General features: G+C 48.0%; 1 long non-coding RNA gene across 1 annotated transcript; it reads right to left on the bottom strand.

Moving 5' to 3' along the window:
• Nucleotides 1-8963: 8963 nt before the first annotated feature.
• LOC138843707 (uncharacterized) lies at nt 8964-15425 on the bottom strand. The gene is made up of 2 exons (XR_011378669.2): nt 15211-15425; nt 8964-9280 (listed from the first exon to the last, which is right to left on the bottom strand). It is a non-coding gene; the product is annotated as an uncharacterized LOC138843707 (long non-coding RNA).
• Nucleotides 15426-15677: the final 252 nt, after the last annotated feature.

Here is a 15677-nt window from a genome sequence, read left to right as displayed (position 1 = left end):
GTGTGTATATATATATATATATATACACAGAGTTACACAGAGAGGAGAGGCAGAGACAGAGAGGTCTTCCATCCTCTGGTTCACTCCCCAGATGACTGCAGCAGCTGGAGCTGCACTGATCTAAAGTCAGGAACCAGGAGCTTTCTCTAGGTCTCCCACGCGGGTGCAGGGGTCCAAGGACTTGGGCCATCTTCTACTGCTTTCCCAGGCCATAGCAGAGAGCTGGATCGGAAGTGGAGCAGCCAGGACTCGAACCGGCACCTATACGGGATGCCAGCCCTGCAGGTGTTAACTTTACCCGCTTCGCCAGAGCACCAGTCCTGGGTAATATATATCTAAAACAAAGTTTCTAAGGCCAGATTAGATTTTTTTTCCATTTAATATCAACATTTGAAAAGAAAGACAGTCTAACTGTGTGAGAAATTCTGTTTCGTACAGCATGCTCAGCTTAGCATAAAATTATCTCTGAAAAAACTTCTTGTTTTGAGATACTTTTAGATTTACAGAAGAACTCAAAACTGGTACAGAGGTTTCTGATATGTCCTGCAGCCTGATCTTATGCGTGCATGACCATAGGGTGACTGTCAAGTTAAAATATTCATCTTGGCACGGTGCTATCAACTAAGCTACAGAATTTACTCAGGAAGTTCATTTGACAGTGCACGGGGCTGTGGGTGGGGACGAGTGCAGAGGGTCATGTCTCCAATCAGCACGGTTCCCTGCAGCACAATCTTGGCACCCCCAAGTCTCCTGTGCTGTCCTGTGTATCCAACCCCCATCTCTAACCGCTGGCAACCACTGATCTGCTTGTTCTGCCTGTCATTTTGCTCTCCCTGTGATGAATTGCTCACTTACGTGTATGGAAGATAAGCTTACTTTTGTGGAAATCTTCCGAGCTGTTTTCCAAAGTGGCTACACCATTTCACATTCCACCCACTGTTCTGGTATTATTTCTTCCCTCGTTGTAAAATCGCCTTTTTATCAGGCATGTCCCCTGGCACAGTTGCCACTCCTCACTAGCAGAAATTATATTTCTGTATTATAGAACACTCTTTTTTTTTTTTTTTTGACAGGCAGAGTTAGACAGTGAGAGAGAGAGAGAGAGAGAGAGAGAGAGACAGAGAGAAAGGTCTTCCTTCCGTTGGTTCATCTCCCAAATGGCTGCCACAGCCGGCGCTGCGCCGATCAGAAGCCAGGAGCCAGGTGCTTCTCCTGGTCTCCCATGCGGGTGCAGGGCCCAAGCACTTGGGCCATCCTCCACTGTCCTCCCGGGCCACAGCAGAGAGCTGGCCTGGAAGAGGAGCAACCAGGACAGAATCCAGCGCCCCAACCAGGGTTAGAACCCGGAGTACCGGCACCACAGGTGGAGGATTAGCCTAGTGAACTGCGGCACAGGCCGTTATAGAACACTCTTAACTTCATTAAGCTTATGGTTTACCTGTTATATAAGTCCTAGAGTTTAGTTTCTATTTCTTTTCCAGCTTTATGGATAACTGAAAAACATGGAAGAGAAATACATCATGTTGGAGGTTTGTATAAAGCATTTTACAAAAGGGAATAGCTGGCACTCTGTTTTTTGCTTTCTTTCTTTCTTTTTTTTTTTTTTAAGATTTATTTATTTTATTTGAAAGGCAGAGTTACAGAGAGGCAGAGGCAGAGAGGGAGAAAGAGAGTGAAAGATCTTCCATTCCCTGGTTGACACCCCAAATGGTTACAATGGCTGGAGCTACACTGATCCTAAGCCAGGAGCCAGGAGCTTCTCCCAGGTCTCCCTTGCAGGTGCAGGGGCCTAAGGACTTGGGCCATCTTCCACTGCTTTCCCAGGCCATAGCAGAAAGCTGGATTGGAAGTGGAGCAGCCAGGACTCAAACCGGCACTCAAATGGGATGCCGGCACTGCAGGCAGCAGCTTTACCCCTTTCGCCACCACATCAGCCCCAAACTTTCTGCTTTCTAATGCCCTCCTTGGGGCCACACTGCCCAAGTGAGAGCCTCTCACACGAGGCTGCAGTGGCTGGAGTCCCAGTCCTGGTGCAGGAGTTCCCGAGTATCAGCATATCTTTGAAATCTTCAACTTCCTTATTTCTAATATGGAAATAACTGAGAGCCCCTATCCTGCAAGAAGGTTCTTGTGATTGTTAGAACAGTGCCAGCACTGACTAAGCATGCAACACACATGAACTCTCAGCTGTTTAAAGCATTGCCAAGAAAACAGCCATTTTGATAGCAGGTGAGAGCAAATTGTTTCTCTCTGGGAAAGACTGTCACACTGTACTCTGCTTTTGCTGGGTATTCCCCACATTGAAGCCCAAAGCTACTTTCCATTCTGGCAAGCAGCATGTAACATTTGAAAGTGGAATTTCACTTTCGAATCCAAACTTTCATTTTTTAAAAAATAAAAGTGGAAACATATTTTTTTCAAAGATTTATTGATTTATTTAAACAGCAGAGTAACAGAGAGAGAGAGAGAGACAGAGAGAGAGATCTTCCATCTGCTGGTTTACTCCCCAAAGGCCTGCAGCAGCCAGGCCTAGGGCAGGCTGAAGCCAGGAGCCAGAAACACTATCTGGGTCTCCCATACGCATGGCAGGAATCCTAGTACTTAGACCACCACCCTTTGCCTCCCAGGTGCATTAACAGGCAGCTGGATTGGAAACACAGAGTAGCCGGGACTCGAACCAGGCACTCCCATATGGGATGCAGCCGTTCCAAGTAGTGACTTCACTGATTGCACCACAACGCCCACCTAGAAATTTTAATTTAAAATAAAATTACTACAGTGTTTTACTGTTGAAAAACCCAGATTCTGTTCTGATATTTTCCAGAGAGGATACTTTGATCATGTTAGGGTTTGAGCTGAAGCATGTGCCATTCCGTAGATGAGCGTGTGAACTTATAAATGAGATTCTCTCAAAATAAGAAATGAAGTGTGCATGTGCAAACTGCCGTGATTGGCAGGGACTTTCACATGGAAGTAGGATTGGACAGTGTTGAGTCCTCTGCCATCAGCGGGGTAGCAAGCCCCAAAGAGAGGAGGATGCTGGGCCCTTCCAAGGTACCCCGGTGCAGTGCATGGTGAATCGGAGGCATGTCCATGGAGACAGCATGGAATGACATGGAAGGCAACAGAGGCTGTTGGTGGATGTAGGGGTGACTGAGCCCCAGAGAGGCGACAGCACTGGTAACTCTGTTATCTTGGCATGGTGTGGACTTCCTAAAGAGACAGAGGGACCTTGAGATGCTGGGAGGGAACGGGAGCCCTTGTGCTGAGCCCAAGGGTGTGATCCGGAAGTGCTGCACAGGACATGGGTGAACGGAGAAGTCCCAGCCAGTGAAAGGTGGGGCAAGTCCAGCTGGCACGGGTCAGCAGCGTGCTGGCAGGAGAGGTGCCCAGGCAGGGAGAGGACTGTGTCTGGCCCTCCTATGAACACCTTGATCATCCTACTGCTCCCTTGGAATCCCCAAGAGATGGGGAGCCCAAGGCACTCACGCATGCTCAGAGTCGGTGCTGCCCCTGTTAGCTGTAGCCTCTGGTTGCCTATCCACATTCAGCCTGGCACGCTGTTGGCTCTTATTCAGTTTCCCAGCTCACAGGCCAAGAATCTCAGGACACAAAGCCTAAGTCACTGTCCCAGCTAATATGGCTAAAACCACCTCGGGAGCGTGGGACTCTGGAGATCATGCTATGTTACCACTGTCTTTGTGAATTAAACATCTTTTGAGGGATGGGCATTTAGCATAGCAGTTAAGATACCCACATCCCACATCAGAGTACCTGGGTTCAATACCCAGCTCTGGCTCCGGACTCCAGCTGCCCGGTAATGCGTATTCTGGGAGGCGGTAGCAATGGCTCAAGTAGTTGGGTCCTGACTGCTCACGTAGGAGACTGGGGTTGAGTTCCTGGCTCCAGCTCAGCCCAGCCCTGGCTGTTATGGGCACTGGAGACTGAACTAGAAATGGGAAATCTTTTTCTCTGCTTCTCACGTAATAATAACAATAAAAGCTTTCTAGAAAAAATACTTTTTTAGTTTTTACAAGTAGGGAACCCTCCGAATATAAGCATTAAAAGACCGTCATTTACTATTAACCTGGGATTCTTGGGCTTAAAGGTCTTCTTTTTAGAGTTTTATTTGTTTGAAAAGCAGAATGACAGAGAAGGGGGAGAGAAAGGGATTTTCCATCTGTTGGTTCACTCCCGGAATGCCAGCAACAGCTGGGGCTGGGCCAGGCCAAAGCTGAGATCCAAGAACTCCATCTGGCTGTCATATGTGGGTGCCAGGGAACCAAGTATCTGGGCCATCACCCACCACCTTCTCAGGTGCATTAGCAGGAAGCTGAATCAGAAGCATAGGAGGGGCCGGCGCTGTGGCATAGTGGGCTTAGCCTCCGCCTGTGGTGCCAGCATCCCATATGGGGCTTGTGTCCCGGCTGCTCCTATTCCAATCTGGCTCTCTGCTATGGCTTGGGCAAGCAGTACAAGATGGCCCAAGTGCTTGGGCCCCTGTTCCCATGTGGGAGACCCAGAAGAAGGTTCTGCCTCCTGGCTTTGAATTGGCTCAGTTCCAGCCATTGCGGCCATCTGGGAGAGTGAACCAACAGATGGAAGACCTTTCTCTCTGTCTCTCCCTTTCACTGTAACTCTACTTCACAAATAAATACATAAATAAATAAAATCTTCAAAAAAAAGTGTAAGAGCCAGAACAACCCAGAACTCCAATACAGGATATGGGCATTCCAACCAGTGGTTTAACCTGCCAAGCTACAACACCCACCCTGAATCTTCCTTTTAAAAATGTTAAATTGCAAGTTTCTGATGACAAAAAGAGCGTAGACTCATAATACAAACATGGATAGAGGAAAACAAAGAAGCAATCCAAAAAAAAATCACCTGTACCATCCATAATTCTATTTCATTCTTCTTTTAAACCAAATTGTATGGGTACAAATAAATAAGGCAAGAAGCAAAGATTTTCTCCTATCTCAGAGGCAATGCCCGTGGAGAGGCACATCCAGACAGCCCAGCCACTCCTGCTGCTTTCTCTTTGTATTTGCTGGCAAATTCTAAGGGCAGAAGGTGGCTGCCACCCCGCGGGTTCTGCTGAGGGTTCCTTCCTGGCTTATTTACTTAACCTTCTGGTTGGTATCTGCAGTGTGATATTTGATACGTGGACTAGGCTGCTGCTGCTTTATCTCACAGCTGTATCTGCAGGCGGAGCTTTCTGAAGCCAAAGCCTCCTACAATCGCTCTCTTTATTGGGAATGCCTCGGACACCAGGGGGGAGGGAGTACAAAATAAGACACTGTCCTCCAATGTGGAGCCCAAGAGAAAAGGCCTCTTGTGTTGGAATTAGAATAGAAATTGCACCATTTCCTCTCGAAAGGTCTAGCATGAAAAGAAGCCCGACTCAGAGATCAGAACATCAGAGCAGGAGGCTGTGATAACAGCTCAAGGGCCACGTGCATGGGAAAGCAAAGCAGGTGTCTTCCTCCCCACCCCATTCCAATCCCATTCATTGCCATTACCGGCTCAGTGCACCTGTAAGGGGATGACTTCCCCATGGGTGTCAGGGCAGCCCGTGCACACCCCTCACACACCTTCCACATGAGTGGCATGGACCCAAGTCCTTGAGGTAGCACCACTCCCTCCCAGGGTCTGCATCAGCAGAAAGTTGGAATCAGAGGCAGAGTATTGAGCCTAGTTACTCTGACATGAGATGTGAACATCTTAACTGGTATCTTAACTGCCAGGTTAACTGCCTGCCCCACTATCCGGCAATTCTAAACGTGTGTGTATATGCATATGACACATCAATACAATTAATAATTCTTGGCTCATAGTGTATTATTATCTGCACATAGACTTTTTGATTTATCATAGTGTAAGGTATTTTACTTTGTTTTATTTTATGTTTTCTTCTGTTCTCATTTCTAATCTCATCTTCTATTTCCCTCCCTCAAGATGAACTCTTATGCATTAAGGCAGGTAAAACCATTGTATATTTTCTTCCCCCCTCATTCCTGGGTGTTGCTATGATTAAGGGAGCCTGGCTTTTTGCTTCCCATGGTGACATCAACCTATCAGGTGGCCTTCAGGATACACTTAGCTGACAGCATTTGTATGTCTTCCAATGCTTATCTTTTTAAATGCTGGTTTCAGTTGTAAATAACTTATTTTCATGTTGCAGTGCAGCGTGAGTTCTTATTGTGGGATAAATTCTCCAATTTTGGTTCAGAAACATACCCGCCCATAAGTTTTCTCGAAACAGCCAAGACAAGCATTTCCCTTCACCATGCCCCCACGTCTCGGCCCCCTTGGACTCATTTTCCTGATTGTCACTCATTTGAGTCATCTAAAACCTCCTGCGTGATCATGGCGTTCCCCTTTGGCCCCTAGCACTGAGAGCAAACTTCCTTCCAGACAAGGGGGGGTGTGTGTGTATGTGTGTGTGTGTGTGAGAGATCTCACTCCCATGGGGCCTCCAGCCTGCTGCCTTTGTGGTTCAGCCTTGCATTCCAGACACTCTGTGTCACTTTACACCCAGTGCTGCAGCAAGTGGGCATAGAGAACTGGCGTTGAGTGAATGTGTGGATGTGTGTGTTTAGTTTCCTGCGTGCTGTCACCTGGGCTCCAGCAAACAGCACCTCCTGGCCTCTCCTCACTCTCCTTCCTACCTAATTCTCTCCTAGCCTTCAGTTCCTTGTCCCACCTATGATGGATGGGCTGACCACACACAGGCAAAGGGGTGTGTGTCACATGTGGATAGTGGACCATACATTTCTGTGGGACACCATGGCTGTACTTATCAACCCTAGTGCTGGAAGTGCAGATGTCCAAGGGTTGACGAGGATGTCCATTTTCCAACATTGTGCGGCAAATGAAGCCCTAGCTCCTCCTCCTTCTCAGTGGAGACACTTGGAGATCAGGGCGAAAGATTTTGCCCCTGGTGCCATTCGCCCAGGTGGCTCATACAGAGGTGCACTTGGCTAACACCGAGACCTTGGAATCCACCCAGGAGTCAGCGGCGCTGGGTGCCTTTGGTGCACTCATTACTTTGTAACGAGTGAGTTCTGAGTCCAGCTGGTAGGAGACATAGGTTGAAGCACAGCTTTCTCATGGAGATTAGTGGTAAATGATATTTTCTTCAGGTACTTGATGAAATTAATCATCTTTGCCTTTACCAGTGAAGAGACACCAAGAGGTGCCCTGGAAAAGGCTCATCCATCCATCCTTCCAGAGAAGAGAGCATGACACAGAGAGGAGTATGTGCTGAGGCTCGGCCGCGGGGCTGCCTACATGCTGTCTGGTGGGACTGACTCTTCTGAGGGAGGGATGAGGACAGGAGCCTGCAGGACCGGGAGAAGGGGACAGGTGCAGGGGATCAGGACATGTCTACCAGGAGTGTCCCTCGAGGGACTAAGCAGAGAGCCACGGCCCCGCCCGTGTGGAACAACAGAGAGAGTTTGGTGAGGAAATGAGTAACCTTCGCCCATCACCTTCTCAACGTCCTCCCCTTCCTATCTCTAACTCTGGGAATCTTCAGGATCTACAAGGTGCCTCCCCTGTCTCTTAGGGACAGTGTGACTCACAGGGCCCTTGGAAGCCAAAGTGTATGGATCTGAAAAAAAGGAAGTGAGATCATACCCTGTTTTGGAAGGAGCACAACTTTGAAATTGTTTTTGAAAAAGGTTTGTTTGTTGTATTTGAAAGGCACAGAGAGCTGGCACCGCGGCTCATTAGGCTAATCCTCCGCCTTGCGGCGCCAGCACACCGGGTTCTAGTCCCGGTTGGGGCGCCGGATTCTGTCCCGGTTGCCCCTCTTCCAGGCCAGCTCTCTGCTGTGGCCAGGGAGTGCAGTGGAGGATGGCCCAAGTGCTTGGGCCCTGCACCTGCATGGGAGACCAGGAGAAGCACCTGGCTCCTGCCATCGGATCAGCGCGCTGGCCACGGCGGCCATTGGAGGGTGAACCAACGGCAAAGGAAGACCTTTCTCTCTGTCTCTCTCTCTCACTGTCCACTCTGTCAAAAAAATAAAAAAAATTTAAGAAAGGCACAGAGAAAGAGGCAGGGAGAGACACACAGAGACAGATCTTTCATCTGTTGGTTCACTCCAAATGACCGCAACAGCTGGAGCTGTGCTGATCCAAAGCCAGGAGCCAGGAGCTACTTCTGGGTCTCCTATGCAGGTGCAGGGGCACAAGCACTTGAACCATCTTCTTCTGCTTCTTTCCCAGGCCATTATCAGGGTGCTGGATTGCAAGTGGAGCAGCCAGAACTCAAACTGGCTACAGAGGATGCTGGCACCACAGGACTGGCCCCTGAAAGTTTTAACTGCTTTTTTTTTTTTTTTTTTTGAGAGTTTGGTTAGAATTGGTGGGCCTTCTTTCATGGTCTTTTATTTTTTTATTTTTATTTTTTGACAGGCAGAGTGGACAGTGAGAGAGAGAGACAGAGAGAAAGGTCTTCCTTTGCAGTTGGTTCACCCTCCAATGGCCGCCGTGGCCAGCGCGCTGATCCGATGGCAGGAGCCAGGTGCTTCTCCTGGTCTCCCATGGGGTGCAGGGACCAAGTACTTGGGCCATCCTCCACTGCACTCCCTGGCCACAGCAGAGAGCTGGCCTGGAAGAGGGGCAACCGGGACAGAATCCGGCGCCCCGACCGGGACTAGAACCCGGTGTGCCTGCGCCACAAGGTGGAGGATTAGCCTAGTGAGCTGTGGCGCCAGCCTCATGGTCTTCTAAAAAGCTTTGGCCTTCCTGTTGTGGACCAGACAGGAGGGACCTGGAACTCCAGCCTGCACAGGGATAGCCTCACTGGTCCACTCCACCCCATCCCCACAGGGGATCTATAGACACCCTCTGTGGGATCAAAATGAAAAGGCTACCTTCAAAATTATGTTAGGAGTTAATTAGAAACAATCTAATTGTCCAAAAACAGAGCAACTGTTAAGTTATAGAAATGCACACTTTATACGGTTTTTTAAAAAATTATTTATTTATTTGAAAGGCAGAGCTACAGAGAGCAGAGGCAGAGAGACAGAGGTCTTCTATCCACTGGGTCACTCCCCAAATGGCTGCAACATTGGGAGCTGCGCCAATCCAAAGCCAGGATCCAGGAGCTTCTTTCGGGTCTCCCATGTGGGCACAGGGACCCAAGGACTTGGGTCATCTTCCACTGCTTTCCCAGGCCATAGCAGAGAGCTGGATCAGAAGTGGAGCAGCGGGACCTGAACCCGTGCAGGCAGCAGGTTTACCACCATGCCACAGCACCGGCCCCTTTATACCTGTTTGACAAAATGAAATAGGAGGATTGCATGATATTTCTAGAGTCTTTTAAAAAAGAAAGATGCATAACAATACATAGGATATAAGCCCGTGAAGAACTCTCTGTATGACTATTTATCAAATATTTATGTACATCTATAGAGAAACAACAGAAGAATGCTTAACAACTACTTTTTTTTTTTTTTTTTGACAGGCAGAGTGGATAGTGAGAGAGAGAGACAGAGAGAAAGGTCTTCCTTTGCCGTTGGTTCACCCTCCAATGGCCGCTGCGGCAGGCGCACCGCGCTGATCCGAAGGCAGGAGCCAGGTACTTCTCCTGGTCTCCCATGGGGTGCAGGGCCCAAGCACCTGGGCCATCCTCCACTGCACTCGTGGGCCACAGCAGAGAGCTGGCCTGGAAGAGGGGCAACCGGGACAGAATCCAGCACCCCGACTGGGACTAGAACTTGGAGTGCCGGCGCCGCAGACGGAGGAGCAACTACTGTTCTTGAAGGAAGCTTTTCCTCACTGCACCAGGATTTGGTGCCTCCTTTCTCTTCCACTGGAATGCCCCTTCATTGTACTTCTCTATCTCAGTCATAGCACTTACTGTACTATATTACAGATTGGTTTCCATTTCCACTTTGCACATGAGACCCTGAGCGCTCTGAAGGCAGGAACCACATCATACTCATCATTGTATCCCTGGTGTCTAGCCCGGTGCTGAGAATTGCACAGGAGTCAACATCTATCAGGTGAAATCACCTTCATTATGGTCTGATGCAGCTCATGCTTCGTAGTTATCTTTCACTTGGAGACTTTTAGGTCACAGGACCAACTTTCAGAAGAATACTTTATCTGGCAAGAATGGACTGAAAGTATTTTTAGAACACTGACTGGTTGCCCAGATCATCCTGTTTCTGCCCTGGTGTGCCCATGTGATGCTCACTCTACATGGAGGAGCTGGACAGAGCAGAGCTATCCATTAGAGTGTGAGGGTCAAGCCTCCCCTCTCAGCCAAGCATCTCACCATGTGGAAGACACTGGTGGAGTTGACCTTCACTTAGACTTTGCTCCACGAGTGTGCTCCCATTAGAGCAAGTGTTCCACCATTTAACAAAAATTGCAATCTTGAATAAATATATCCTAAGTAATTAAAAACGAGTATAGGAATTTAAGAATCCAATAAGGAAAAAAATTAAAAATTTGTTAATCAAGGCTCTCAAGAAAAAAATTTAAAAAGATGGGCATTGGCACTGTGGTGTAGAGGGTTAAGTCATGGCCTGCAGCACTGGCATGCCATATGGGTGCTCCACTTCTGACCCAGCTCTTTGCTAACGCACCTGGGAAGGCAGTGGAGGATGGCCCAAGTGTTTGGGCCCCTGCACCTGCGTGGGAGACCAGAAAGAAGCTCCTGGCTCCTGGCTTCAGCCTGCCACAGCCGTAGTTGTTGTGGCCATTTGAGGAGTGGAAGATCTTTCTCTCTGTAACTCTACCTTTCAAATAAAGAAAGAAAGAAAGAAAGAAAGAAATAGATTGAACCCATTTCATTTTTTAATTAAAAAGATAATGCCACCTAATGATAATCAGAGTCCACTTTGATGAAGACCTGCATGTTGGTCTTTCCTCCGTCATCTGATTTGTGTAATATGGAGAAGTCACCTCGCCTTTCTTTCACTTGCTTCTGTTTCTAAACTGTGAAATCCTAGATTAACAAAGGTGCTACATGTGAAACACACTCTTTGAGTGCTTTTCTATCTTACATTACGTGAATTACACTCTGCCAAAAGCCAGTGAAATGTCATTGATGGGACCTAAAAGCATGTGAAGCAATTTGGCTAATGGGTAGAAGGAAGTGAGTGAGTAAGTATTAAATGATGGGCTAATAGAGGCAAAGAAGAAAGTGAACATACAGTGATTCACAGACAAAGAGGGTTGTTCAGGGTTAGTTTCTGCCACAGCTATCATGGATCTAATGCTTTACATTGTGCAATTTTTCTAAAACCTCAATTGTTCTTTTTTGGAAATATTTCCTGATCTCCTGGCTGCACTGTTCTTTCTTTGGTTTTAGTTTTACTGTTTCGCATTATGTCACCTCCAACAGGCAAAATAAGGACTCGCCTTTCTCGAGGTTAACACCTTTCAAATATTTGTATACTCTTATCGAGTACCCAGGTATTCTCTCTCCACCGTTACCTGGCCTACACTGCCAGGTCTTTTGATCTTAATGCACAAGCCCCTCCTTTGATCATTTTGGTGCCTTGCTCTGGGCCCTCTCAATGATATCAGCTTAACTTGTGTTAACAGATACTGCTCTGAGCGTTCCGTCTATGGCATTTGGAGAAGCAGGCTGCAGAGAGAATACATATTCCTCTACTGTTCTGTGGTGATAAGCCCTGAAGTGTCTGACCCAACTCAAGACTTTCTTTTTGATTATAACTAAAGCTATTTCAAGCTTGCAATTACGTAATTCACCTTTCAAGTTCTTCCTGGCCGCGATGCAATGTGGGGGTATTCCTTGTGACATAAGAGAAAAAGCCTTGCCACTTCTGCTGCTGATGAGTTTGTTCTGATTTGCTTTGCTGGAGCTGGCCAAGGGTTTCCAGGGAAACAGGTCAGTGTTAAAACATGAGTGTTAAGGACTGAATGCTTGAGTCCCCCCGATCCACATGTCGAAGCCCCAAGGTGATGGCACTTGGAGATGGGGCTTTTCAGTGAAGTCATCGGTGTTCATTGTCATGATGGGATTCGTGGTCTTGCAAGGAGAGACCCCACAGAACTTCCTCACACTCTCCCTGTGAGAGTTGGCAATATGGCACACGCTTACAAGGCAAGAACCAGATCTTCTGGCACATCGGTGTGAGACTCTCCAGACTCCAGAACTGGGAGAAATCAGTGCCCCTGTTATTTTTATTTAAGTCCCCCCCCCCCAGTTTATGGTATTCTGTTATTGTGTAAAGAGAGGATACATTGACCTAAATTGTCATAAAGACGTAACTACACTAATTCTACATAGAAGTCCTAAAATAATCTTTAATTTGAGTGAGTTAGAAGAGGAGACCTAGAGAAGGAGCAAGAGCTGGGGGGTTGTGATAAAATGAGTGGGAAAACTAAAGACAAAGGCTGTGTGTTTTATAATTTGGCTCAGGGGCAGCCCTGTGTCTTTGGCTCCTTCGGAGACTGAATTCATGTCGTGTATTAGCTGGTAGCCCCCCCCCCCTTTTTTAAGACTTATTTTATTTATTTAAAAGATAGAATTACAGAGAGAGGTAGAGACAGAGAGAGAGAGAGAGGTCTTCCATTTGCTGGTTCACTCATCACTTGGCTGCAATGGCCAGAGCTGCACCAATCCCAAGCCAGGAGCCAGGAACTTCTTCTGGGTCTCCCACTTGGGTGCAGGGGCCCAAGGACTTGGGCCATCTTCTACTGCTTTCCCAGGCCACAGCAGAGAGCTGGATTGGAATTGGAGCCGCCAGGACTCAAACCAGCACCCATATAGGATGCTGGCCTAAGGCTTTAACCCGCTGGATCATAGCACCGGCCCATGCTGGTAGCCATCCTTAACAGCTCACATGGGTGTGGCACAGCAGGTGGACAACAGAAAGGACAATAATGATTTTCTCTTGGGAATGATCTGTTTCCCAGATTGGATCTATTTGGTTCTGTTGGATAAACATTTCTTCTTTTTTCTAAGATATGCCTTGTCTTACAATGCTACCTCTATGTTTCTCCTCTATAAATTCTTCTGTGTTATTCTCCAAATCTATTTGTTTTTTATGAGGTTTCTCAACTTCATGAGAAAATTACACTTGCTATCTAGTCCTGGTTTTCATTATTCAGAAAAGACAGGTTGGTGATTGTTCATAAGTGGGCTCACTGAACTTAGTGTGAATTGATGCCTAGGGTATTATTCATACTTAGGTAATTATCTTCTCCAAGACCAAATTTCATATTCCCTGGAGCTCAGCTTTTTGCATCACAAGCAGCAACACAGCACAGGATCTAATTGCCTTGAAAAAGGTTCAAGGGAAAGCAAAGATCTCTAAGGAATTTTTACCTAGACAATGGAGGTTTGTAGATTAAATCAACCCCTTTGATTTACATTCAGAAGCAAAATAGAAACCTTCTGTTGGAGGCCAGAGAATCCTGAATTCTGCAGGTCTACCTTTCCAAAGCAGACATTGCCACCCGAGGCTGTTGTTGAAGTTTGTGCGTGAGATATGGAGAAAGTACTGGAGGAATCTTCTGCCTGGAAAATGTGGTGGCCTCTATCAAAGGAGGTTTTTAAAAAAACTCACTCTGGGCCGGCGCTGCGGCTCACTTAGCTAATCCTCCACCTGTGGCACGGGCACCCCAGGTTCTAGTCCCGGTTGGGGCGCCAGTTCTGTCCCAGTTGCTCCTCTTCCAGTCCAGCTCTCTGCTGTGGCCCAGGAAGGCAGTGGAGGATGGCCCAAGTGCTTGGGCCCTGCACCTGCATGGGAGACCAGGAGGAAGTGTCTGGCTCTTGGCTTCAGATCGGCACAGCGCACCGGTTATAGCAACCACTTGGGGGGTGAACCAACGGAAGGGAAGAGCTTTCTCTCTGTCTCTTTCTCCCTCTCTCTCTCTCACTAACTCTGCCTGTCAAAAAAAAAAAAAAAAAGTAAATAAAAAATAAAAACTCACTCTGTTCCAAAACGTTTCAATGCTAGAGATCTGTCTTTCCCTCCAACCCTCCAAGAATATTTATTTGGCCATGTCATATACTGTACCTGGAAAAGGAGACATTTTCTAATTTGTGGTTATTCCAAAGTGGTATCATTCTCTCTCTCCCCCCCCTCTTTTTTTTTTTTGAAGATTTTTTTATCTATTTATTTGAGAAGCAGAGTTACAGATAAACAGAGGGAGAGACAGAGAGAGAGGTCTCCCATCCACTGGTTCACTCCCTAAATGTCCACAAAAGTTGGAGGTGGGCCTATCCAAAGCCAGGAGCCAGGAGCTAGGAGCTTCCTTCGGGTCTCCCTTCTAATGCAGGGGCCCTAGGACTTGGGCCATCTTCCACGGCTTTCTCAGGCCATAGCAGAGAGCTGGATCAGAAGTGGAGCAGCCAGGACGTGAACTGGTGCCCATATGGGACGCTGATGCTAGAGGCAGAGGTTAGCTCACTAAGCCATAGTGCACCGCCTCCCACCGTCAACCTCCAGTATCATCCTTTAAAAAAAATGTTTAGGAAGGGGCTGGCATTGTGGCATAGCAGAATAAGCCACCCTTGCAAGGCAGGCATGCCTTATGATTTGAGTGCTGGCCGCTCCACTTCTGATCCAGCTCCCTGCTAATGCTCCTGGGAAAGCAGCAGATGACCCAAGGGCTTGGGCCCCTGCACTAACATGGGAGATCTGGATGGACTTCCAGATTCCTGGCTCAGACCTGGCTGTTGCAGCCATTTGGAGAGTGAACACCCCACTCCCCCCACCCCCACAAGGAACCGACCTTTCAAATAAATAAATACATCTTAAAAATTAAGTTAAAAAAAAAACTTAAAAAAATGTTTAGGAAAAGATGTATGCTTTTGTTTTCTAGGTGACCAGAAGTTTTGTTAGTTAATTTAAAAGAAAGATATTCGCAGTTAAGAGTAAAATACCACGTTAGACACTGAGGGAGGGCAAGAAGCACAGGCGTGACCTTCAAGGAGCCTCTGCCTCCAGACAGACTGAGGAATGAGCCACTGCCGGAGCTTGGAGGAGCGCCCAAGGGAGGCAGTCTGCGCGTCTGGTGGGTGCTTCAGGGAGCCTCGGCAGCCACTTCCCCTGCGTTCCTGGGCTTTCCTTCCCGCGTCCTCGTTCTGTGGCCCGGGCAGTCATTTGGGTTGTAAATCTGGCTGGATGCGAAGCCCATTAAGTTCAGCCACCAGAACGCTCATTTCCTCCTCCTTCCTCCGGCGCCCCCCCCCCAGCCGCGCCCTTCTCCGCACCTGATCTAACGCCGCCCAAGTGCCGGGTCTCCCTGGGCTCTCCCTGGAACCCAAAAAGCCACGAATAGGCAGAGTTGGTCCCAACAGGACCGGAACCGTTGGTCTTAGAATGTGAGAAGGTGTCTGGGCGTGCCCTGTATCCACAGCACATTTTGCCACTGAATTGTCCGGGGAAGGGGTGGGGGTGCTTTTCTGGAACTGAATGGGGAGACTCTGAGGAGATCCTGGCTCTGGGCCCAAGTCTGAGTCACTTCGACCCAGACACCAAGGGGAGGAGGGCTCAGGGCTGCAGGTGGGGGAGGCGGCGCCGCCCTGCCCAAGGGCTGGGACAGAGGACCGTTCCAGGGAGAGCAGGAGACCTTAGGGGAGCGCCTTCCCCCACCCCCTCCCGTGTTGATCTTACAGTGAGATGCAAGTTGATAAAAAAGAGAGGAAGAATAAAAGACATAAACCGAAAAGGAAATTTT

The sequence above is a fragment of the Oryctolagus cuniculus genome, chromosome 9, assembly GCF_051225735.1.
Source record: "Oryctolagus cuniculus isolate XC-2025 breed Fujian yellow rabbit chromosome 9, ASM5122573v1, whole genome shotgun sequence".
Lineage (NCBI taxonomy): Eukaryota > Metazoa > Chordata > Mammalia > Lagomorpha > Leporidae > Oryctolagus > Oryctolagus cuniculus.
This window is presented reverse-complemented; position numbering and strand designations above follow the sequence as displayed.